Here is a 26,958-nt window from a genome sequence, read left to right on the forward strand (position 1 = left end):
GCAGTCAGCAAAGACCTTCAGGATTTCTTTCTTCCTTTGTCATATCGGTGTTAGATTCGGTCAAAATTGCTGTCTATTCCTCAGCATAAAACAAAGCCAGCACTGTCTCCTGAGAGCTTGCCGGGCAAGAAGGGAGGGGTGTGCCATCAAAATGACTGCACAAAATGGTCTAGAATGTACTCAGGTGCTATGTGCTTTACACATGGCTTTTTCAATCTTGCTGTTTCTGAAAAGAAGTGGAACTGAGCCTCTGAGACAGCTAGAAAAACTATTCCATAAAAGTAATTGCCCCAGCTGCTTACATAAGAGAGACAAAAGGACAGTATTTCAATGTCATCTTCCGCTAAGTACCAACTGGAAACAAGGTGAGGTCCTGCTGGAAGCAGCTTCTCAGCCCTCTATTGGCACTCCATTGGTATCCAGGAGTTAGTAATGGTAATCCTGTAGCCACAAGGTTTCAGCTCCACTGGATTTCACTTTTTTTTTTTTTTCCTCCTGTTCTTTGTGAATACAAGTAGCTATTTTTTATTTTTATTTTTAAAGGTTTTAAGGTGTCATACTACTAAAGCGTGCAGCTAAGAAACTGCAATGAACAAGGACAGTCAAAAGCGTAAGGAAATACCCAAATGTTAGATTGCTTTCAGCGGGAACTTGAGCCCTGTGGAAAACTGCTGAATTGCAACAATGAGATAGGAAGGGTCCTCTCTGCAAGCAGGCGTGAATATCCGGAGGTTGTGTTTCAATTTCAATATTGTCTAAATGCATTTGCCAGTTTATATGTGCAAACAGTGGAGTTACTGATGTTTTGACAATTACTGCATTAGTCTCTGGGCTGGGGTGAGTCCTGCTACTCGGCCATTTAAAATTGAATTGAGCAGCCACTGAAAATGTTTCTGTACCTCTGCAGAGCTTCAGGAATGTTGTACTTTCAGTAATCCTTGACCAATTGCATTGAGAACGAGCAAACCCATTAGTAGCTTTTTAGTAGATTTTTGGGGTCAGTTTTGCTTATATAGCAATCGTCTAGAATAGTGCTTCAGCTGGTTACAGTTATTGGGTAATGGAAGCAGTAGTGAATGACAGCACTCCTAGGAGAAATGTATTCTATTTGCAAAAATTTGCTGCGTGGACAACTTTTGGTATTTTTTCCTTGCTGAAGTTTCTAGGAAAGCAGTAGGGTCTTTGGCTTGTTTCCTTCAGAGCAAGAATGACTAACTGAACTAACCACAGGTACTTACGTAGGCGATTTAATTTTTTGAAATGATATGTACGTCTATCACCGACGTCGCCTCGAGATTTTTGGGGTGTATGGGTCAGGCAGCCTTAAGGGTACGTACGTAGGGGAAAGGCATGTCTGTAAAGGGGTAAATAGACTGATGTGAATGTACTGATGCTTTCAGCAGATGCAAGTTGATGCAGTGAAGAGCCAGGCAGGCTGACAGTGCTGGTGCCAGCTAAGGTGGAGGAGGATCAAATGTAGGAATCTATGCCAAGCCTTCATCTCGCCATCTCCTGCCCTGTGTATTTGAAGTGACCTGTCCAGCCGAAGATCTCACAGACATGGAACAGGATATGAGAGCTGTGGAGCACTTGGTTAGGTTAGGTTCTCTGAAGCAGCAGCAAAGAATTGCTTGTCCCAGAGCATCTCCGAGCTCAACAGAAGAGCTTTGGTCATAAACTCAAGTGTGGCAAGCTGAGTGCCAGCTAAGAAAGAGAAGTGTTCAGCTAAGAGGAGCTCTGGTAACTTGAATAGTTGTGAATTTTAGAAATATCCTGTATATGCAAGCTGTTGTCATTTCTCTTCTGACCAGAGGCTGGAAGTCTTTGCTGATCAGTCATCAGGTGAAATCACAACTCTTTACATGGGAGGGTTCCATTTAGGTGGGCACAGGAAAAAAATGATCTGTCCTGGCACTTACTCAAAGTCATAAAGTTTTTCCAGTGTTAATCATGTACCAGGATGTTAGAATTTTATACCTATATATATGTAAGTATATGCAGGATATAATGATTTGTAATGGCTGAGTCAAAGGAGAAAATAAGACATGAGGCTGCTCAGCACACTTCAGTCCAACATTTGTTCTCTGAGCTAGCAATGTGTCAAACGTTAACTAGGAGGATTTATAGCAATAGATATTTGCAGAAAAACAAAATCATCAGTAAAACTTCCCATGTTCGTCATAGCTGCCCAGCTTGAGCCAAGGGAGCTCAGGAGTTGCCGTGCAGTTCCCATGCATGTAGACTGGGGTTTAGGACTGTCACCTGAAGTAGGAGAGCGGGTTTCTGGCTGGAAAGTTTGAAATTCAGGTCTCTCAGTTTCTGATAGAAATGCCTAGACAGTTCAAACACCATTTGGTGAGGCCAGCAGCATTCTTTCCTACTGTCAGTGGCGCTAGGAAGAGCAGTGAGTAAAAGCCCAGCTATGTTAGGTATACCCAAGCGCACCTACTGGGTCGTGTCCCTGCAAATGCTAAAGGCTAGGCTTACCAAGCTTGCTTTCTGACTGCTTTGGGCAGCTGATGGTTTGGAGTTGCAGATGAGAAGAGTGAAAGTGACAACCCTGATTTAAAATACTGCTTTAGGAATCCCTCCAGGCCATTGTCAGCCCCCAGCTTGCTCCCGACCCCTTCTCTCCACCTGCTGCAGTTTGCCCCTGGCCGCACAGGTCAGGGAGCTGCTGTCTGAAGGCTTTTTGTTCCCTTCTCTCTAGCCCTATGGGTTCCCCAGTCCTGCTCACCACAGCCTGTGCTGATTCACATGGTGGTGAGAAAAGAGCTGCTCCATGGGGAAGTGAAAGCAAAGGACAAACAAGTAGGGAACACTGCTAAGGTTGGGAGGCAGAAGCACGGACAAAAACCATGGTCCCTATGAGCTGTGAGATGCCTCAGTGACTTGCAGTGCTTTCACACCGGGTGAAACATCAGCACTAAACGTGTGCAGCTCTGGCACTACCATACTGTGTTCTCGACAGCCTCAGCCTGCTGAATTCAGAGGCCTAAACAATAAGGCAGATAGGACAACACGTTATGTCTTATGCCAAAGAGAACTTCTCTCTTATTCTAAGACACCGTATTGATTCCTGAGCCAAGCCTACTGCTGTTCCTCCTAGCCCAGTGCTCAAGTTGCCCAGTTGTGTACTCTGTGCTTCTGAAAGAGCATCATGGAGGCTTAGGTGTGAACAGCCTGCTACTTGAAGTTAGTCAGTTCTGCACCTTTCATCTGAGATTTAAATAAACTTTTGTCTTGAATTACAGAGGCTGTGCTGGTTTATTTGGTCTTAATTAGAAAGAAGTGTAACAGTAAAGCTGGGGCATAATTTTGAAGTGTAGATACCAAAGATTTCTATTTAATATCTCAGAAGCTTTGCAACTTGATTGAAGCCAGCATAGAAATTGCCAGTTTCTTACTGAAATATGAAATGGATGAGTATTTCCAAGTTAAACCTAGGGCCAGTAATTGAGTAGACTTTTATGAGCGACTTGCAATTGCCCATGGTGATGTGAGGCTGTATGCAGACAGTGAAGTATCGTGACAGCACGATTCTGTGGAAGTAATTGTCAGGAACGAAAGTGACTCTATGCACATTCCTCTCAGCAAACATTTAAGATAAAGCGAGGACTATTAGGCTTGGTTGCCCTGGCTTGTCTTCCTGGCTTAGCAAGCAGCCTGCCACTGCAGGCCGCTTGGCCCCTGTGCAAGACTGCAGGGAGACAGAGGGACAGAGAGGATGGAAATCAGGGGCTGAGACAGATCAAGGGGTAGAGACCAGGCTTTGAGACTGAAACCTAGAGCTGGTTTCAAGGACGACCAAGGGAATTACTTAGATAAATTCTCCCATGCTTTTGTTTTCACTGTCTTGATTGGATAAATGGACTAGTTTAAACAAGATCTTTGGGCCGGCTCTCTGCTGGGAACAGACAGGTTGATATGCTGGGATAATAGTCTGAGATTTAATCTGGGTATTGCGTCATGGGATTACACCCCGGGAGGTGTGAATGGCTGGTGCTCGACATGACTTCACTCACATGTCGTGCACCCTGGCAATGTTCAGCACCTCAGAATATTTTGATCCTTGTTCATCTTTTATTCAGTGCTGTGAAACGCAACCTGCTGCTTGACTGCAGGACGTACTGGGTAGCTCGAGTTTAAATTGGCTCCAGATTGATTAACACTTCCAAATTGCTCCTTGTCTGCAGCACGTGGTAATGACTTGAATTACAAAGTAGTCTTCTGGTGGTTGCATTGCTTCAGCAAACCTGGGTTTTTGCGTTGAACACCGCTTCCCATTAGCAGGGGAGCAGAATTTAAGAACGGCACTTGCACATTACAAGACTGGTAGGCTGAAGCCTAAACAGGAGTGGTGCTGGAGCTGAGCTGCATCCTTCTGCCCACCAAGTGATGATCACACTGGGCAGACACGTGAAACTTCCCGAGGCAGAGGAGCCATTCTGTAAGTTCCCTGGGGTTAAGTAGAGTACAGTAAAAAGCAATGGAGTTGATAGGACTGTTCCCGTGGGCATCCACTCTTTGTGGGTGGTCTAGCAAGGCCGACAAGCTGTAAAGCTAGGAAATATTTACATTACGCAGGGCCCTGACCCTGGCCAGTGTGGCTCTATATCCTACGAGAGCATTGGATGCCAAAAAACCTGGGCATTCAGCTTTACCCAGCCTATTGTTCTTTTCCATGTAGCTAAAAGTCCTTCCTACAACCACCTGCCAAGTGCTGGGGCTGTTTAGCTTTAAAGGTTGCTGGCTACCCAAACATAGTTTTGTTGCAGGCTGGGGATTTAGCTTGCAAGTCCAGAAAAATAAACAAATAAATGGGTGCTGGTGGTGTAGTTTTGCAGCACAGATTTTTTTTATTATTATTTTTTTTTCTTCCCCCTCCAACTGGAGCTCTTAGAAAAGTAAAAAAAAAAAAACTAGCTTTTAGCTCAGGGATTCTTGAAGTAATTTATTTTAACCTTCTGTTGTTGTTCAATAAAAGCATTCTCTTTCTCAAGGAGATTGCTTAGAAATGAAAAGTTCCCCTTCCCCCTCTACCACAAAGAATCTAACCCTGTTGGGGCAAACAGGCTGCTTGTGACTGACAATAGGGTTTTGTGTTCGGAAGACATAGCATAAATTACTCCCTCCCCTCCCCAAAGAGGTCTGGGAGAGAAAAAAACAAGGCCAAATAGCCTGGTTTCTCCACAGAAGCAAAACAAAAATAGTGTAGCTTAACCACAGTGATGCTGTGCCTGCTGTACTCTGGCGGGTGCCAGGGACTGCCTGTTGTAGTACCAGAGTTTTTCTCTAGGTTTTGGTAAGAATTTACAGTTTATCCCAATTCCCAAAGCTGCGGCCTGGGAGCTAAAGGAAGCATGGACTGAAAAATCTTAAGTGATGCTCTGTAAAGCATTTTATTTATGGTACTTCACACCTTAAGGACTGGCCAATAGGCCATTGTATCAGTCACAATTATAGCCTTTCCCTTTTTAAAACAGGATCATGATTACACCCCTCAAGACTTCTGACCTTTCTTCCTGACTGCCTTTGAGTTGCTGGTCTCTAATTTCCCTTTCCTTACCCTCCAGGGATTAAATCCTTTTTTTATTACTTAAGTTATTCTTTATCTGTCTTTCTGCCCCCCCCTTTTTCCCTGCTTATTTTCAATAGTCTGCAGGTTCTGTCTTAAATGCAATCATTTGCCAGACAGTACTGCTGGAAACGACTCCTTGAAATTGAGATCTTCCCTTTGTTTTTTTAAATATTTGGAGCAGAAACTCAAACAAAGCAGAAACTTTGAATGCTTGTTTACGACAGATCAAAACTCTGCGTGTGTTTGTTCTGTAGTGGTGATGGTGAGGGGAAAATCACATAATTGCATAAATTGTTCTACAGTAAGGCTTGATGATGCCTTCAGAAAGGTCTATTGAAATTCGTTCTGTTGGGAAATGACAAAAGTGGTTCTGAGACTTTTTGAGCTTCTGCTTTGCTGACAAAGGAGGAGCCCAGTCAGAGAACAGATGAGAGAAATAGCACATACCATTTGGCTTTCTAGTTTTGCTTACCAGCTTGCATGAATATTAGAAGAAAGCTTCTGAATAATTGAGTAAAAATACACCTGGCTTAATACATTTAACATAGCCTTAAATTCCACATGCCTTTACAAACTGTGCTCTAAACATTTGTTGCATGATTCAATTCATAAGAGCTTTTGATTTACCTGCACTGTGGACTTTTATTGAGCTCCCTATTTAGAACAAGGAGATGCTTTACGTCTGAAGGAGGTTGGGTCACACGTCTGTGAAACACAATAATGCCCAAACCAATGGTTTCGAGCACTGTCACAGTTCAGGGGGTGATGTGAGGGGAAGCAACTGTCAAGCAAATCACGTATTTCAGTACAGAAGAAGTGTTTATGCCTCTTGGTAATGGAATAATGTGTCACAAACTTTATATAGCTGTTGCAGTGTGCCAGTATCTGAAGCAAGCTGACTGCACGCAATACGCAAACCTCATAAACCCCTCGTGGTTTGGGCTTCGGGTATACACGACTGCTTTCTTACACGGTGGCAGACTTTGAAGGGCTGCTTGTTGCATGCCTGGCGTCTAATTCCAGTGCCATGTGGGAGGAGAGAAACAGGAGATAAGGGAGAAAGAGGTTTTGTAGGCTAGAACCAACAAGGCCTGTGAAGAAGCATCCTGTGCGGCGGGGGGATTAATAGGCATCCTTAGCAGTAGCGCTCAGATGTCTGCCGTGCCTATTAATCTCTCCAAAACGACCTAGATGGCTGGACCAACTGCAGGCTCGATACACATTCTGTCAGCATAAAATTGGTTTGTAATAAATATGCTGAGGAAGCAGCAGGAATAATGGAACCTATTTGGGAACTGACGTGCCATTGGGTTTTCATAAATCCCTGGAAGTGTAACGCTGGCAAATGAATATTCATAAACCAGGCTGTTAAAGCTTTAAGAGGACCTTGAGGGGGTGATGATGTCAGGCTGCGGAGTTAATTATAGAGATGGTAAACTTCTTGGCTAACTAGGTTGAGCATACGCTCACAAGAGTTTTTACACAATGCGGCAATCAGAGGGAGCCACAGCATTGGATGTCGGCTCTGAATCTCTCGATATATATTCCCTGAGCTAAAAGCCCAGTGGTTAGAGGAGGGGAAGTATTTACATCCCACTGCTGTGTAAATAAATCAGCTTCAAGGAGTTGAGTAGCTGATTGTGTCGCTTGTGATTATTTTTGTTACTGAGTTGTTCACGATTCCTGGCTTGCTCGCCACGAAGTACCCTGCTGGGTTGGGAAGCTTGTGATGGCTCTCAAAAATGGCCAGTTGTTGGTAGATGTGGTGTTTTATCTGTGTCAGTCACTGGACTTGTTACGGGGGACACCAATACTACGGTAACTGTGCTTACTCCTGGTAGTGATCAGTTTTACTGATTGTTGCTTTGTTTTACTCTATGCCTCTGAAAGAGCTATGAAAAATATGATTTCTGTTTTGTAGGCTAGCAGTAGCTTATAATGCTCTTAGAATTGCTGAGGGTTGGAGAGACATCCAGAGGTCATGGTTCTGGTGTCATTTGGCAGAAACAAATTTAAAAAAATCTCTATTTTTTGCTGGTAGTCACTATATTCTTATTTTTCCTGTTGAATTTTTCCATGCTATTGATTGAAACTTTAGAAGTCCCTCATATGTGATCCTATTGTGGTATGACAGACAAAAAATGTTGAACTATTTGGAAACAAGGTAGTCAAGTCCTAAATTGTAGGACCTTACTGAAATTAATGTTACTTATAATGTACGTAATAACGTTCCACTTTAAAAACAAAGCAACAACAAAAAAAAACACAACACACGTTTCCTTCCTTAAATAGAGAGGGTGCTAGGAAAGAGCATGCTATTGTGTTTCCTGAATCCAGATCTGTAACATGGGACCCTTTTAACAGCACAACTGGTAGGAGGAAGAGGAATAAAAATAATACTTGGATTATTTATTTATTTATTTTTGATGTGGTGGAAAGCTAAAATCTAAACCAAACTAAACTAGTCGTTTGTTTGGGTCAAGGAATTGAATGAAACAGCTGATTATCCCCGGTCTTCTGCCAGAGCAAGGAACAGCAAACACTGCAAACATAGATGGAGCGGTTTGTGAATACCAGCAAAAAGTCCGAGAACTTTTTGATGTGCAGTTGCACATCTCAAAACATGCTGAGAGGATTCGGAAGGTTTGGGAGGACTTCAGAAACAGCTCTGACTTGTTAGGAAGTTGAAATCTTGCTTCGAAAGAGGCAGCTTTCAGCTGTGAGTAAGTAGTGGAGATGCTGTATAGCCATAAAGTTGCAAGAAGCCCCGAAGTTTGACACATCAGAAATAATGCTTGGAAGAGCTCTCACAAGCTGGGGGAGGGCAGCAGGAAATCACTAGTGTCCAGTGAGACTTGTTTCAATTTTGAGAAAAGGAAAATCGCTTCTTACCTCAGCTTTCAGCAGCCCTTGTTGTGGGGTGGCTAAAGAGGCAACGTCTGCTTTTGGGTGTGAAGTTGGGCTGCCTTTTTACCATTGCCTTCAGAGGAAGAGGAAAATATGTTTGCCATGTATGCAATGTCACAGTTTGCATCACTAAGTAAGTATGAAATCTTCCATGCTTATTCCTCAGTGCTGGATCCCTTGTTACAAGGTGACTCACTGCAGATTCAGTCTCTCCCCTTCTGCTCTCTCCCTTCCTGCTCTAGGCTCACCAAAGACACTAGCTGTGTGGCCTCTCTATTGGAGATCAGCAGGGAAAAACACAAAATACATGATTTCAAGATGTGTTTGACGACAGAAAATAAACTTCAGCACTGTTCTGGACAAGAGCCTTTTGACTGTAACTTGCAGGCAGGCAAAGTTGTGTTGATTGCCTCTGTGCAGGAGACAGCGAGGCTGCTGGTTGGGGAGGAAGGACCAAACAGATGCTGAGCCTCCATCACCAGTCTGTCCCCGGGGAAGAAAATCCACTTTGTTTGAAGTCTGGGTTTCTCCTTAGCAAATTGAGCTTTTTATTAGTTATTTCCCCTCCTTTCTCCCACAGCCTCATTATTATGTTGCTGTTGTATTTGGTTTTCTTGTCGGAGTTGTTTGGACTTTCCAGGTGGGGAATTGGCCTTTTTAGGTAGATGCAGAGCAGGTTTGGCTCACGAGGTCCTTTGGGTGCCCTCCCAAGTGAGCAGTATCCACAGGCATGGCGATGATATAATCAAACCTGCTGTCCACTAAAGGATGGATGCAGGTGGGATATTTATTGGGACATTACTTGTCTGCCAGGTGTTTCTGTGAGCAGCGTGGTCCGGAAAGGTTGGAAGTGAGCGGCCAGCTTGGTGGTGACGGTGCCCCAGTGCAAGTGCTGTAGATATATCTGCAGTGCTTGGATAGAAATGTGAAAGTGAGCATTTTTTCCTCACCTCAACAGCACTGAGCCAGGGCTCCCGGAGGAGCACAGGGGATAATCCAAGCTAAAGACTGTACAGAACTTGAACTTCAGCTTCTGGAACAACTGTTCTTTTTCTGAGGACGATGAAAGTGCCTTTAAATAGATACCTTTGATTTCTGTTTTGCTTCAATGCCTTTTTTTTAAGGTTGCTTTATATGACCTTGGCAAGATCTGAGATGAAGGAGATGGGGGGTGAGGGGTGCCTGGATGGGACTTAATTGTTTCTTTTTCCAAAAAGTAAAAATTGCTGAGGATATGGTAACTCCCCTGACTGAGAGCATTCCTTGGTGTGAGAGAAAGCAGAGTGAAGAAAGGAAATGCAGACATGCCGTGTGTGAGGTAGGGTGAACATCTGAGGTGAGCAACTTAAAATTCGTAGGGTCACCTGCTCTCCTCTGGTTTCCTCTGCTGCTTATGTTTCTGAGGCCCTTGGAAGATGGGACTGTAAGGAGTATGGCTGGCCTCGAGTCTTGGTTCTGTTTATTTTTGTCAAAGCGGGCTGGTCAGGGGGTGTGTAAAAATAGTATCTCTTCCCTGTCTGTGGGAAGACAGGGGGATGTGATCCCAAGCGGTCATCGTGCAGGTATTACGGCGAACCCGTGAGCACTAATGCCAAGATTTGAGGTGATTCCTGCCTTTTGGTACATCGATGGCGCCCAGTTTGAAGCTTTATTCCCAGTCATTTGGCAGCGTTTCAGTTAGCTGTTTGTCCCTCTCCCATTCATAACCAGCGCTGCTTGTGCGTTACATGGCCAGCATAATCTGCATCCAGCCCCTGCTCTCAAGCAAAGATAGCACCATGATGCAGGCAGCAAGTCTCCCAAGGAGTTACAGCTGGGTGAACTCGAAGCTTTATAGGATTTCTGTGGTGCTCTTGTCTCTGCCTAAAAGCGGAGAGTAGATTTCTCCTCTTCCCTTTAATGATTAATAAGCAATTACAAAGGGGTTTTGTTTGCTGGCTGTGTCAGACTGTAAATCCCGCATTTGTTTTTCCGTCCAGGGTTGTTTAGAGGAGCACAGGGCTGCATCGATGGTGCCCCTCGTTTTGCCAAGTTGTTCTTTTGCATGTGGCTGGGCACCCTGTATGAAAAAGCCCTGCCCTGCCTGCTCGTGCATTGTTCCCAAATAAAGGCATGTCTGCACCGGGAGCTGAGCTCCAGCTGCCGGACCTCAGGGAAAAAAAGGACCTTTACCCACAGATTGAAAAGAGCTGATTTATCTGCAACAAACCGTTCCTTCCCCAGCTCCCTTCTCCTTCTCAAATTAAATTTTAAAAAAGTTGTTTTTAAACATATATAATTCAAGTTGGTTATATGTTCATGCTCTGTAGCAAATAGCTTAAGCACCAGCCCTGAAGTCACCTCAAGCTTAGTGAAATGTCCAAACATTAAAAAAATATATATAATAAAATAGAGCAGTTTAGATCAAAAATGTTTCTGTTCCTGAAAGGCATTTAATAAGTGAACTTTTCCTTGTATATTAACTCTCATCTGCATGGTGAGTGGGAAGTTGAACAGGTACCTTTACAATGCAAGGCAGCAGTTTGGGTGGCTTTCATGTTTTTTATTTTTTTTTATGCCAGAAGTGCTTTTAATCAGGGTTTACTTCCAAGTTGAAGTGGCATAATAGCGTTTTTGCTGTATGTTCTAGGGGCATAGCTAACGTAAGGTTGTTAGGAAGAGGTAATTTATTAGACCAGCTGGTATAGGGGGGAAAAAATGAGACAAGCTTTCAGGCACACCAGCACTTCGTCGCGTCTGAAATAGAAACAGAAGATTTCAAGGTTAAACAAGTTACAAAAAACTACTCCGTTTAATGAGATATGGGTTGAACTGTCAAAGAGGAGCTTGCTGGTATGGTATTCCTTCGGTGGGGTGGCGAAGATGATTGATTTACTGAAGAAAGAAGGAGTTTATGGTCTGGAGAGGCTATAAACCTATTACCTGGTGAGCACACGGCTTTTCTTCATGTATGGGGGAGTGAGGAAACTTCAGTTCTTTGTTATCTCTTTGGAAAGTTTTATTTTTATTGGTTTTGTTTTTTTTTTTTTGAGAATTGAGATTGCAAGATCAGATTCAGTTTTAGATAAGTAGGGTCGGGTTTATTTAAAGGAACTTTATCAGGCGAATGTAGTTTCAAGCCTTCTTCGTCAACAGGTTTCCATCCTTAGCCTACAATATTAAAATACAAGGTTACCTAGTGGTCAATTCATAGTTGTTAAATTAGTAACAAAATAAAAAAACACTCTACTGTTTGTTTTTTATTTTTAAAGACCAAAGTACTTACTTCCAAAATCAGATCAAATCTATTCTAGCAGAACCCCTGAGTGTTAGTGGGTTGTTTGTTCCTTTTAATCTATAATTTTCCTCAGTAGGAACAAAATGCAGAGTTGAAATGCTAAGAAACAGTTTCAAGGCTTTGCAAAATGACAGATTCTTGACTTGTTCTGCTAATAGAGCTGACAACATAGTTTTTTAGGCTTTGAATTAGGATGTTTTATCAAGGCAGTTGCTTCAATACATGTGTGGCAATGCACTGTCAATGCATATTAGACTGTATGCTGTGGAGGAGAGCAGAGAAAAACTATTCAGTGCTCTTTCTGAAGGCTTTCACTTTTTTCTGTAGTGCTGTACCCTAATATGATTAATGTTATAGTTTAAGCAGTGTCAGATTAAACATGTTAAAGGAGCAGTCATTATCTTCTGACTTTTTAGTTCATTTTAATGGGCTGTCTGTACAAATGCCCTCGAAGTTAACCCTTGTATATGTTAACAGTTGCTTTTAAAGTTATGATATCTGGCTTCATCATGCAAACCTGCCCATGCATATCAGTTATAATGTTCACAACGATTGATGCCATCTGAGTGGTCCGGAAAGCAGCCTGCTCTCTTTCCTGAGTCCCAGTGCTGCGTGCTAAGAGGGCAGAGCTGTTTGCTCAGCTGTGTCCTGTCGGTACTGCAGGGGCTGCAGAGGTAACCCGTGCATTTAACCCGAGCTCCGGGGAGGTGGAGGAGGTCAGAAAGGCTTAATCTAATTTAGATAAATTGTGTGCCAGGAAACGGGTGTAGCTGTTTTTGAGCATTTGTCTTGCTCTGCTGGAAGCCAGCTTCCTCCAACCTGGTGACCCAACAGTGGAAAAAAAAAAAAGGAGTCATGTATTGGAAGCAGCTTGACGTGTATCGGATGCATCAGATACATCGTCCTCTGTGATCCTTGATGTTGTAGGGTAAGGCATATCTGTGTCTTAGCTTCCTTGAAGGCAGTTCTTCAGAAACTTCCCTATATTGAGGTATGCTTAAATATCCCTTTCGCGTGGCACTGCAGTCACGGTGGCTAGAAATGGAGCTGGCATTTTTGTGTTTTGCTCAAGATTTTCAAGACTAGTAACTACTTGTAAATCCCTTCTACCACTGTCTGCTTTTGTAACCTGGCTTATGGATCTCAGGAGACTTCCTGAAAACCTAAGCTGACCACCGAGCTACCCTGCAACTGGTCTTGAGGTATTAAGTAGTCTCTGTGTAACAAACTCCTAGGGAGGCTAATATTAAAAGCTTACAGTCATACATCATTTTAATAATTGACAGAAGAGAAGTAGCAGCACTACACATTCGAATTCCCAATTCCAGTGGACTGTGATGGGTATAACTATGCACTGGTTTTACATAATGGAACCCCAAATGTCTTCTCGCTATATTACTTTCTAAACCCTGCCTCCTAGCAAGGGTCACTGAAAAGAAGTCAGGGCTCTGCTACAGTCTCTAAATTTGGAAACTGAAGTATCCTGTATGGAGTCTGTACTTGTTTATCTTCTTTGCAATGTAAGTTATTAAGGGGGAAAAAAAAAGTGTGTCTCCGAACAGGAGTAGTTAAGCCTTCAAATAAGGCAAAAGAAGTAAAATTTAAGCTTTATTTTGGGGGTGGTGTTGGTAAATTTGTCACATTATTTAACAACTCAAGTTACTGGATGTTCCTTTTAAGGTACTTGCCACAAAGTAGTGCATGTGAAATGCCCTCAGTGACATGCTTTCACCCTTTAGGAAGAAAAGTACCTCGACTACCAATTTATCACTAACACAAAGAAACAACTGCTTGACTTTTTAAATAAAACAGGCAGTGGTGTCCACTGATGCAGATTTCTGGCATTCCTGCTGCTGATTCACCTTGGCATCGTTTAGTCTCCTCGATTCTTTTCCCTGCCTTTCTATGTTTGGAAGTCATCTTTCAAGTTTCCTTACCAAGCTGCCTGCCTCCTGTTTCTCTTTGCTTCCTGATTACAAGTTGAGAAGATCGGATGGGCAAATAAGACGCTTTCCATCAAAGGCTTTGTGTTTATTCTAACAGAAAATTTTCTTAGTCTATAGCTGAAACAGATCTAAGAAGGGGAAAAGAAGAAGCAAACAAACAAAACCAACAAAACTTTTTTTTTTCTTCCTCTGGGGCCCTCTGTAGAAAACAGTTTTTCTATGTGGATGGTTTTCACATGCCCTCAGACCCTTGAAATATCAGAAACTGTGGACACTCTCATACTGTTCCTCGTAATGACTTGCAAGAAATAAAGATAATCATGGCAATCAAAAAAGCTCAAAAAATCAACTGGCTGAGAACGTACATACACCAAAGTCCTTAATAGAATGCTTTTTTCCTCCCTTGAGGGAGAAAAGTGTGAATTTGACTGTAAAAATGCAACTGCTTTCCAAGTGAAATCCCTATATAGTGTCCTCTCTAGGAGCAGTCGTCTAGTTTTGGTCAGCCTTCATTAAATAGCATTCTGCTGCTCCAGATCTTCTTGGATAGGGTTTTGTTATTTTACTGCATATTGTGAGCTAATGCAGCTCCTGGCCTAGCTCCAGTCTGTGCTGTCTGAAATACAGACTTTGGGTATAAGCTGCTGATTATGGTTTCAGACTTCCCAGGAAACAAAAATAAAGACCTGAAGAAAATGCTGCAGCTTTTCGTAGTGATCTCATGCATGGCCACATGCTGTCAGGATGTTTAAGTTTCTTGTGCTGGATTTTAATGCAGGCATACTTTCCATGGGAGTTTAAACTACTACTGTTGTTTGACTTAAAGCCATTGGCAAGCAGTACACTTACAAGATAGTCTAAATGTCTTGAATTGTAGCCTTGACTGAGCTCTTTTCTGTTTACTTGACTATTTGAGAGCTTGATTTTTGAAGTCAAAGCAAGATATGTTTATGCTGAAGTGTGATACAAATTGTTAAATCATTTATTTGGAGAAACTGATGATTACCTAGATGTTTTACTGCTTTCTTTTAATCATTTTTTTCATTAGTACATATAGCACACATAAAGATCAGGCCAGGTGTAGAAAGGCACTGAAGAAAGCAAGCATCTTGCTTGGACTTCAAAATCCTTTGCATGGAGTGCTGATATTATCAATTTAATAGCAAATGTGCCAGTGCTGCTGGTGTGCTGAAATACAGTTCCCAAACGGCTCCTGGAGGCTCCCTGCTGCAGGAAGGAGCGCTGTGCCTGTGCCATAGGATTGCCTCCTGCAGATGCTGTGAGCAGGGCATTGTGCTAACAATAAACTAGATGTGTTTCAGTGAATTTCTGGTGCGACTGCCCCACACGTGCTGTTACAGTGCTGAAACTCGTATAAAATCTCACTTTAGTGCTTGGATCAGGAGCTGAGGGTACAGCCTTAGCGGTGGCTGTGATGCCTGTGAGGGATGATGGGGTGTTTTTAACAACAAGGCTTCTCGGGGGCCATGTACCCCCAAATTCTCCACCTCTCATTGCTCTGCAGGCCTGACAGGGCTTGGATTTGGAGAAGGTCGTGTGGCTGGGAAGAGAAATCTTGCTGCAGCGTGGGCCCCATCTCCCTGCTGGGTTCTGCAGCCCATGCTGAGCTCTGTCCTGCTGCAGCTGAGCGTGCTCTTGCTGCCTTCGCCAAGCCTTGGACATCTTGCTCAGCAGCAGACTGCATCCAGACATGACGGAGGGTTTTGTAGCATCACCTGGCCCAGGGCTACGTACCGCTCTGCCTGCTGGCTGAGCAGCTCTGTGCTGTGCCTGTCTGTGATTTCGGTGACAATGCGCCATATTCCTCAGCAGTGTTTTTCCTCACCATCAAGACAAATGCTGCTGTAGGTATATTTTCAAAACTTGAGCTGTACAGCCTGCCTTGCAAATCATAGAATCATAGAATATCCTGAGTTGGAAGGGACCCTTAAGGATCATCAAGTCCAACTCTTGACACCGCACAGGTCTACCCAAGTTCAGACCATGTGACTAAGTGCACAGTCCAATCTCTTCTTAAATTCAGTCAGGCTCGGTGCAGTGACCACTTCCCTGGGGAGCCTGTTCCAGTGTGCAACCACTCTCTCTGTGAAGAACCCCTTCCTGATGTCCAGCCTAAACTTCCCCTGCCTCAGCTTAACTCCATTCCCGCGGGTCCTGTCGCTGGTGTTAATGGAGAAAAGGTCTCCTGCCTCTCGACACCCCCTTACGAGGAAGTTGTAGACTGCGATGAGGTCTCCCCTCAGCCTCCTCTTCTCCAGGCTGAACAGGCCCAGTGCCCTCAGCCGTTCCTCGTACGTCTTCCCCTCCAGGCCTTTCACCATCTTCGTAGCCCTCCTCTGGACACTCTCCAACAGTTTCATGTCCTTTTTATACTGTGGTGCCCAGAACTGCACACAGTACTCGAGGTGAGGCCGCACCAGCGCAGAGTAGAGCGGGACAATCACCTCCCTCGACCTACTAGCGATGCCGTGCTTGATGCACCCCAGGACACGGTTGGCCCTCCTGGCTGCCAGGGCACACTGCTGGCTCATATTCAACTTGCTGTCTACCACGACCCCCAGATCCCTCTCTTCTAGGCTGCTCTCCAGCGTCTCATCGCCCAGTCTGTACGTGCAGCCAGGGTTTCCCCGTCCCAGGTGCAGGACCCGGCACTTGCTCTTATTGAACTTCATGCGGTTGGCGATCGCCCAGCTCTCCAACCTATCCAGATCCCTCTGCAAGGCCTTTCCACCCTCATTTGAGTCCACAACTCCTCCAAGTTTGGTGTCATCAGCAAACTTGCTCAAAATGCCTTCTATTCCTACATCCAGATCGTTTATAAAAATATTGAAAAGTACCGGCCCTAAAATGGAGCCTTGAGGGACCCCACTGGTGACCGCCCGCCAGCCTGACGCAGCCCCATTCACCATAACCCTTTGGGCCCTGCCCGTTAGCCAATTGCTCACCCATCGTATGATGTTTTTATTTAGCTGTATGCTGGACATTTTGTCCAGTAGGATCCTATGGGAAACCGTGTCAAAAGCCTTGCTGAAGTCCAAAAAAATCACATCAGCTGGTTTCCCTTGGTCCACCATACGGGTGATCTTATCATAAAAGGAAATCAGGTTAGTTAGGCAGGACCTACCCTTCACAAACCCATGCTGGCTGGGACCAATGACTGCTTTGTCCCCCAGGTGCGCCTCAATACGTTCGAGAACCATCTTCTCCATGATTTTACCAGGCACTGACGTGAGACTGACAGGCCTGTAATTGCTAGGGTCTTCTTTCTGACCCTTCTTGAAAATCGGCACAACATTTGCCAGCTTCCAGTCTACCGGGACCTCTCCAGACTCCCAGGATCGTTGAAAAATAATTGAGAGAGGTTCCGCGATGACGTCCGCCAGCTCCTTCAGCACCCGGGGATGAATCCCATCCGGACCCATGGACTTGTAGGGATCCAGGTGGAGTAGCAAACCCCGCACACGTTCAGGGTCGGTCGGGAGTTTGTCATCCCCACCGTCCCGGTCCTCCAGCTCGGGGCACCCTGGGTCCCGAAGCCCATCATCGGCATTGAAGACAGAGGCAAAGAAGGCGTTAAGCGTCTCTGCTTTGCCTATGTCATCGTCTGTGAGAAGACCTTCCCTGTCAAGGAGCGGCCCTATGTATTCTTTAGTTCTCCTTTTTCCATTCACATATCTAAAAAAACCCTTTTTATTTTCTCTCACAGACACAGCCAGCTTCAACTCTAGGTGTGCTTTAGCCACACGAATTTTCTTCCTACAGACACGAGCAGCATCCCTGTATTCTTTCCATGTCACCCGGCCCTCCTTCCAGTAGCGAAACACTCTCTGTTTCCGCCTAATCTCCATTAGAATGTTCCTGGTCAGCCACGCCGGCCTCCTGCCCCGCCTGCCTGACTTGCGATATTTAGGAATCGCCTGATCTTGTGCTTCTAGGAGGCATCGCTTAAAGAGTGACCAGCACTGGTGGACATCAAGGCCTTCAAGAGCAGCTTCCCAGGGGACCTTGCTGACTAGTTCCCCGAGCAGCCTGAAGTCCGCCTTCCCCATATCTAGGGATGAGGTTTTGGTGGCACTTTTCCTTCTGTCACCGTAAATCACTGCCTTGCAAAGACCTAGTCCAGCACCCAGCAATGTGGAATCCTTCCTGTAACTAGGTGCTGCTGTATTACTATAATACCTGGTGACCATCAAGACACGCAGGGAGTCCTTCATTCTTTCCAAATCTAATTTGTTTAAGCTGTCCATCTTGCCTTTCTTCTAAGGGATGTCTCTTTTTTCCATTACACACACTCAACGCCTCTCTTCAAACAGCACAGTGTTCCTTCATTGCTATTCATGGGACAAACAAGTTGACTGATGAAGGGAATTCACCTGCAGAAGAAAAGTATCCAAGACCATCAGATCAGCATGCTCACATAACGACCCTCTAGTTGGTGGTGTGCTCTGTGGTGTGCTGCTGAAGACCAAGACGAGTGAAATCTGGGGTGAGTGCTCCCACATGGGACGAGCTGCAGCGTGGCAGAGCACTCCTCTGTGCCAGCACGCAGGCATCCAGGTTGCACCAGCCTTGGTGGCTGTCCTGTACGTTCTCAGGGGGGCTTTTGGGAGAGAGCATAACAAACCTCTCAGTTTCCCATACATCTGCATCCACTCAGAGATTTGTAGGATCTCTGTTTTCTCTGCTTGCTACATTTCAGTTGAACAAAGTTGCATCGCTACCTTGCTTTCCAGCTTGAAGGGACCCTCTTTAAAGCAGGGGGAAGAACCTCCCCATTATCTCACTGAAACCCCATCCGTCTTCTGACCAAATGTGTGCCTGCAGTACATAACTGTTGATTGTGGTAGATGTATTTCCTCTCATATGACTGAGGTCTGAGGTGGGAGTCAACTGTTGTAAGGTCACTGGAGGAAGTGGCCTGCTTGGAGGGGTGTGTGAAAAAAAACAAACTCTTCAGCCTTGATTTAAAGCAGAAGACTTGTGAGAGCCATTAGTCTGTTCCTTAAGTGTCACCTTTGATGTGCATAGATTTTGCTGAAATTACCTTCCAACCCTCTTCTTGAAGAATTCAGCGAGATCTTTACGCTTTTGCTTTTCACCGATCAGGTATAGCTGCCAAACAGCTCTGCTTTGCTGTGAACAGTGAGCATGCCGTGCTTCCTGGTGAGGGCGACTTCTGTACCAACCAGATCTCCTTTTGCAGTTAAGATATTTAGCACATGTATACGAAAATGTTAATTCTTTTTTTTTTTCCTCATCTTTTTTTCTTAATAACAGTGGAGAAAATACTGCCGTATTTCTAAACTGTCCCCAAAATAGGACAGTTTAGATAAATAAATTCTTAACATCTGTGAGCTAAGATGGGAAAATGGGAGTATTAGAATGGAAAATGTCAACTTTTACCTCCATTTGAAATTAAAACTGCAAAAATATAAAAGCATCTAGTGTGCAGTTGCACAAATGGCCCTAAATTAAAAGATACCAAATAATCACATGTGAGAGTGCCATAGTGGCTTTTTGGATGCATCTGACTTTATTGAGATTCTCCTTTTTAACCAAAAAAAGAGACATATTTCCCCCTGGTACTTTGGGTTTGTCAGTGTGTATTCTGAGAGACTAGAAAAATGTTGATGTTTTGAAATGCATTTCCTTTACAAAGTAGTGCAAGCCTGGGAGGTTTTCTCTCAGCCCAGCCTGGATGTCTGTGCAGTGTGACTGACTTGCACAGTCCAGGGTGCTATTCTTCTTCATAAAACTTTGCTGACAGATCTGTCTAACGCGTGCATGCACCAATCCATCTCATTTCTATTGTGTTATTTAGTTTTATACAGCTTTCGTTATAAATATTAAATAGTAATGAGAACATACTGTGCTGCTGATCTAAGCAAATTGGACACAGAGTGAGTTAGCTTATTTTAGGACTACTTGTGTGTAATCATTTCTGACCCTTTTTTGAATGTGTCCCATTTCTTTGTATTATTGAAGCTTATTGGGTGAGAAAGCACTTTTAGCAGAAAATCAGCAGTTCTGAGCCAGGATCTGTGAGTGCATCTGGGCACAGCTTCAACCTGAGATGATAATGGCTAGGCTTACAAACTGCCAGCGTGGTTTGCAGCTGTATTGTTCACCGTGCAGTACCTACAGAGTGAGTTGGCCATATAGGCTGTCACTTTGCCTCTTAATAGTATGAACCTGAGGTTCATTGCAGGAATAGGGCATACCTGGGACAGTTTGGTTTCTTTCAGTGGAGTGATAATCATGGCTTCATTTAATCACTGTGTGTTGGAGATGTTTCTAGCTGTGAGAAACATTTGGTCAGTTCATCATTACCTCTAGTCATCCTAGGCAGGTATTAAACCCTTACATGGGAGCGCTTCTTCACTACTTCAAAGCTGTTGTACTGAGTTTCCAAATTTTGAGGACTGAAAGTTTCCAGGGCAATGGGAAGCATCCCCTGTTTGTTCTCCAGTGCCTCCCACGTCCTCTGGAGACTTTGTGCTCTCTGCTGAAAGGGGACAGCCAGCCCCTGCAGCCCTCGGGCAGTGCACTCAGCGGGGCTGTTTCATTCAAGGCCGCAAAGCACTTAGAAGATTGGATGCTGATTTTAGAAATAACAAGGTACAAGCAGCAGTTGAATTGCCTTGATATTTTACTGTACAGTGCCAGACAGGGACTGAAGTGCCCTGTCTGGCCTGAAGTGCACTGTCTGCTCTGACGTGCAGCGCTGGGCGCCCCGGAGGGGGCTGGCAGCAGCACGTGGAGGTGACCGCGCTCTGCCTGCTGGCTCCAGCCTCGGAGCAGGCTCTTTGCTTTCCTTGCAGACCCTGAGGACAGGATGGTGTCCAAATCTAGCATCTTGAAATGCTGCTTAGTGATGATTAACTAGATGATCTTCAAGGTCCCTTCTGACCTGAGCCATTCTATGAAAATACCCTGGGACAGGTGTGAAGGAAAAGCTTGTCAGAGTTACAAGTGAGGCAGCAAGCAGCAGGAGCGGATTTTTTGCCAGGTAGTTATTTTGGGGAGAGTAGATCATTACTTTTGAAGCCATCTGTCTGAATTGCAGCAAGTCTCACTGTAACTGATCAACAGTGCTAAATAATTAAATAGCACTGTTCAAACGCACGTCTGCTCCTTCCTTTCATCTAGTTCATTTGTTTCTCCTGCTCGACAAGTACCTGCCTGCTGTCAGGAGCCGTGGAGGTGGCTGTTTATACCCACGCTGCTGGCCTACTTCTGAGCAGCTCACGTAACGAGAAACCCCGTTATTTCTCCGGCCCAGCCATCCCCAAACGGGCTGCGTGGCGAGCTGCCAGCAGGATTGTGCTGCCCGTGCTGCCTCCCCCCTGCCGCCAGCTATGGCCTCCTCTCCTGCCCCGTGTTGAGGTGCGGCCCTCGCCCTGGGCACCCAAGGGTGGCAGAGGAGGGCTGGGGAGGCAGGAGAGTGCAGGGTGACCTACAAGGCAGCCACTCAACTCGCGTGTGGCCTTATTAGGCAAGCTGCGGTGGCGGTGTCTGGGGACAGATCATGCTGGATGGCGGCGAGGAGCGCTCAGCCCCGATCCGATCCAGCCCAGACCCCGGGAGATGCGACCCAGTACCGCCGAGCTGCGTGTGGCAGACACCGGGAATCATGCTAGAGGCGGCTTAAAAAGCCCTGCTGCGTGAATGTTCATAGCTGCAGCTCCCTTTCCTGAAGTGTTTTTTTTTAACAAGCTTGGCTGTAACCCTGAGATTCGCGTTGTTATTCCGTATACCGAGTGCTTTGCTGTGCCCTTTCTTAGAAGCCTGTTTTCATTCTTTACTGTGCTGTGTGTTTTTAGAGAGACACCTGAACAAAGAGGAATGAGCTTTTCTTTTTGTGTGACTTCAGGACTGTTTCTTCACTCTTCTCGTGCGATTTTATGCCCTTTATTGGAAAGCTGTATTTTATTGGCTAAAGGAGCAGTCCTGGTCCCTGGAGAAGGGGAATACTGGCACCCGTTGCCTGCACACAGACCAGGACTTGACTAGGTTTCGTCATACCCACCTCATAAAAACTGACTTTTATGTGGAAGAAGGCTTTAAAAAAAAAAAAGTCTGTGTGTTATTCCTTTAGTGAAATCCCCCCAGACCTTGTCAAGTGCAGTACAGCCAGGTGCTGTGCGGGCTTCCTGTGCAGCTCTGGTAAAGCTGCTCAGATCCGACTGGTCATTACCTCGCTATTAGTGATCGGTGCCCTGCCGAGCACAGCACACACTTGGGGTTTTCGTAGGGGGCTTGGGAGCGTGTGAGGACAATAAAGAAATAAGGTCTTAGCTGCTATGAATTTAAACCTGCTCCCTAGACAAGTTGCTCCAGAACTGCAGCATCACTGCTAACCAGGTTTTCTTTCCTCATGAATTTTTGCTTAGCTGTGCTGGATGAAAATCCAGCCTTGTACGTGTGCTTACTCACAGTGACATTATTTTCAGTGACAGAACCGGTAGCGAAGCTAGCCCACCTTGACCATCAGTACTAGAACAGAGCCTTTTTTTTTTTTTTCCTTTTATTGAATATTTAATTTTCTGAGAAAGTATTGCAACATGCTATAAACAGGATGGGAGCTGGGGTCATAGGTTTGGTGTGTGCAAGGTTGCTGTCTGCCTGAGGCTTAAAAATGATGGTTATATTTCAAGGTAAATATGCAGGAGTGTTAAGTGGCCTGTGAAATGTCACATCATTGTGGTAAACAAAATTGACGCTTTCCTTAGATGACTATTGAGAACAGCCAAAGAACTTTGTTATAAATTCTTTCTTGTGGTATGCACTGCTCTCTGCTCCCTTATTGGGCTTTTACTTGTGAGCAGAGATGCTGTTCAAGAGCAGCCAGGAGGAAGCCCTGTAGCGTAGCTGTGCTTTTAGCGTCACTTAGCTGCCCAGGGCCACTTGCCACTGTAGGGAAGGAGGCAGCCTTGTGCTAGGAGGGATGCACTCTGCTGGAAGGTTTTCAGGAGACTGGAGAGACTGGAAGTGTTAGAAGATGGGAAAACCTGTCCTAGAAACCCCAATGACTTGTCAGGAGGACTGGAGCCCTGCAGGCAGTCTCTCCCAACAGAAGCTTGCACCCTTGGTCATTGCAACAGCTTCCAGTGTGTTAGTAAACAAGAAGCTGCTGCTTGTGGCAAGACTTCGTTGTATGGTGTTTACAGGGACTGACCCTCTGCCTCTACAATCTGAACTGCAGCTCCTTTACAGTGGGCCATGATGTGAAATGCTCTGAGTCATTATTTGGCTAGGTAAAACGCTTCTTCCTCAAAGTCCTTGGGCTGCTTTGTCACATAGATTGTTCATACTGCTGGGACAGGAGATGCTGCCTTCTCCCTCATTTCCAGCTATTCGCTAAGTCCGTCCCTGACCCTGGCATGGTACACATCTGACGTGTTCTTTTACAGTTTCAGGCTCACAGACAAACGGGTCTGACTCAATTTGGATAAGCTGTGTGCCTCACTGGTCTATCTGATTACAGAAGTGCAAGCAGCGTGTGGCCTTTCAACTTCATTCAAGGAGCTGGCATAGGCTTATCCTACTGTTAAACGGAAAGACCTTGAACATCTTCAAATTTGCAACAGTCTTGACATACGGTTTCGTGAACAATTTATCTGGGGACATTACCTTCACGTTTCTAATTCTGAAAATGTGTGACACGATTGAAAGGCACTAAAATCTCCTTCTAGGAGCAATTCACTGCTAAAATTAATGGTTTGAGTGAGATTTTGTTATATCTGAAATACTAATCAAACACTGAAAGTTTGTTTTTGTTTTTATTATGTATGGAAAATACCCATTGTTCTCCCATTTCCCGGTACAAGAGTAAATACTCAGTGCCAAAAAAAAAAATAATCCATATTATTTTTAACAAATCTGTCACCTTGTACTCAAAAATCTTAGTCCTCTTTATGACTCTAACTAATCAGCTTTTTTTGCTCTGTGCCTGTGACCTGTTTTTAAACTGTCACACAGGTGCTACAGTGCTGAAGTTTACCTGAAGACTTGTCCAAAACATAATCAGTAGTCAAGCAGCAGGCATCATCTTGACAGAATCATTTTTTAAAACCTGTTGCAGAGTGGAAATGAGAAAAAGCAAAGTGAAAAGGATTAAACTTGATTCCTGTTGGAGGGATGGTAACATGTCAGGAATCCTGGTTTAAAAATCTGTACAAATGGCCTCCCTTTAGGAAATGAGAATATTGCTTGCCCGCGTACATGGGATTTGGGAAGAGAGGAAAAAATTGACTGGCATTGCCAATCCCAGATACATCCTGTATTTGCAAGCAAGGATACTTGCACATGTTTTGAGACAATAACTTGCTGTTAAAGTGATTATGCTACTTAAGAAATCTTCTGTTAGACTTTTGACATATATTTTAATTTTGGGCTAAATTACTTCTTGTAATTACTTCTGCCTTGGCAAAAGTTGCTGGAAGGTGGGGGAAAGGGGAAATAGGAGAGGCTCTTTCAGTACCTTCTCACTTACCTTCGGAAGCACAAGTCTGCATGCTAAAAAGTGGCAGGGTGTGCTTGGGGTGGGTGTGTGGCCTGGAGTCTAGGAAGGGTCAGGTGGAGCGATGGAAAAGAGTGGGCTGGTCTAGCCCTCTTTTTTTTAACCCTCCTGAGATCATCCACAGCATCTCAGATCTCAACACAGCTCTCAGGGTATTGCTATTCCAAGTGCACTCTCTCCTTGTCCAGGAGCAGAGCAGTGGAATAAAATTCATGAGCTCCTTTAGACCTTTGTGCATGAAGTATGGATGCAAATACTATTTCACCATCTTGTTTAGATAGATCATCTGTTTTCCATGCTGCTCAGAATCCTGTTTACCTAAATAGCACATTTACTGAAAGTTTCTTTGCAATCACTGTAGCATTTTTTCCCCCTCAGTGTTCTTGATTTTTTTTTTTTTTTACTTTTTTATTTTTAGACTTCCTTCAAACAGCTGTCATGGGCTTCTTTGATTTTTGTTTTTATGATAACTAAGAGTCACAACAAAGTATCTGGTTCTCCTTATCACACAGGAACATATCTAAATATAAATTCCTAAGCGATCAAAATTTAGAAAGAAAAAGGACGTGATCTTAGTGGGACCTGATTCATAACTCTTCAGTGCTTTGGGGTTGGCAGCCCTGTAAGTTGGGAACAGCTTTGCAAGCCGTTTAAACTCCAGCTTTGATTACAATGATTAGTTTTGCCAGACAAAAGGAAGATATTTTCCTTCTCTTCCTGTGGGAAGCTTCAGAACAACATTTAGCTGCCAGCTGGTCTTTCATGAGCAGTCTCAGATTGGAAATGTATGCATGCTTAACCTCTAGCTCTTTGCCCAGATGACTGCAAACTTAGCTTCCAGCTGGGTTTGCCCCCCTTTCCAACAGCTGAACTGTTGTTCTCTTTTTTTTGTTTGCTTATGTTGGAGGCCACAAATGCTCAAGAATTAATGATGGCAGGGAGGACAAGAACATTACTACTGATTTGTAACTCAGCCTTGATAACGTTGTTTGGCTCAGCATACTTCTGGGTCCTGCAGGCTGGATCGCTTTAAAGGAGAAAATACTCTTCCTCCTTCCTTCATCGAGTGCTTGGAGATGGATTTCTTCTCTTCTAGAAAAGACTTTTTCTCAAACCCGCTGTTTCCAAACAAGCAGCAAAAAAATGAATCCTAGACTTTGTTTCTTTATACCATTCTTTGATGCTGCTGACTTACTGTTCTTACCAAGGTATCTTCTCCACTCCCAAACCTGGTTAAGGCTCAGTACAGAGACCTCTCCTGCAACAGCAGACCCCTTTGACCCTCATGACTTTAAGACTTAATATTGGAAGCAGCGTTGGCACATTCGCCTTGTCTTGAGGTGGAGCAGAAGTAACTCTGGGGTTACAGATATTGCACAGTATCAGGAGTTTTTACGTCTTTCCACAGCTCTGTGTGATTTACCTTCTGCACCTCATTCACCAGACAGGTGAAGGCCTAGCAGAGGTCCTGCAGGTGGGGCTTTCTTTCTGGGCAGCCGTGAGCTGTTTCCTCAGCTCAGCTGTCAGGTCTAACTTCTTCTCCAACCCTTCTAAAGATCGCAGCCATGAGATCTATCAAATGAGTGTTATTTATCTGTACTTTATGGAAAAACAGTTCCCTTACTGTCTACTGAATGAGTTACAGCTGCTTAAAAATGCTACAGGTAGTAACGCATCCACTCAGCAGATCAAGAAGTATTCACATAAGCAGGGTGGGTTCAGAAAGAAGGGACCTTTTTGGACCTGGGCCTATCTTTTATTGGTTCACCTGCACAGATACTGGTCCACAGCGTCCAAAGTGGGTGTTACCAGCAGTTTCTTTGTTTTCTCTGCACTCACTGTCTCGTTTGTGTGTTTTAAGCATGTCAAGACTTAATGTCTAGACCATAAAGTGGATTTTCAGGATAATGGGAAATTTAAATGTTGACAGATAACAAGTTTTGTTAGTGCTTTTATATTTTCTAGGCTTGAGCACAGCTGGTCCAGAGGGTATAAGTGTTTGGGCCCCTGTCCTGTGTTAGTGTGGTGAAGTGGTTAGAATTAAATGCCAGAGCCAGTAAGGTTACAGGCAAAGGGAAAAAAATACAGTGCATAACTTCAGATACTTCTGATCAGAATTACTCCTTGGGAAATCGGGGGCTTCACTGACAGGCCCCAAGTCTTGGGCTACTCTTGCTTTAAGGAGTTCTGTATGGTTGAAAGGCTCACAGCCAATATTTGTGCTTCTGTTAAGGCCACTCTAAGATTATTCACATTTTAAAATAAATAAAAATAGCAGTGGCATTAGACAATATGGAGTGCATATTCTTATATCCATTGCAAAAACTTGTCTTTGCGCAAAAAGCTGTAGTTATGATGACCTAGACAGACTAAACACAACTTCATGGTGAGCCAACAAAAAATCAGTAGTTTTTTGAGAGAGTATGGTTTTCACTTGTGGTTCACCATTCTCTTTCACAGCACTATTGCTTATATTTTGTCTGTTCCAAGCATGGATCGGGGTCCTGTTATATGAGATATCATACAAATAGGTAAGCAAAGTCAAGAACTCCAGTCCTGTGTTTCTAAGCCATCTCTTCCCTGTCCTAACAACCCCAGCTTTGCATCGAGTTTTCCACCAAAGCTGGCTGAAATCCTTCTGAAGGGAAGAAGTGTGTTTGGGGCAGGGAAGCTAGCAGGCAGTCACTGCCTTTGGTTGGCTGGA

The 26,958-nt window shown here is 44.4% G+C and overlaps 1 protein-coding gene across 31 annotated transcripts in view; it reads left to right on the top strand.

Moving 5' to 3' along the window:
* The window catches only part of SVIL (supervillin), a 137,793-nt gene that overhangs the window by 38,506 nt on the left and 72,329 nt on the right, over positions 1-26,958 (top strand). The gene's annotated exons all lie outside the window — the stretch shown is intronic.

This window comes from Anas platyrhynchos, chromosome 2, assembly GCF_047663525.1.
Source record: "Anas platyrhynchos isolate ZD024472 breed Pekin duck chromosome 2, IASCAAS_PekinDuck_T2T, whole genome shotgun sequence".
Taxonomy (NCBI): domain Eukaryota; kingdom Metazoa; phylum Chordata; class Aves; order Anseriformes; family Anatidae; genus Anas; species Anas platyrhynchos.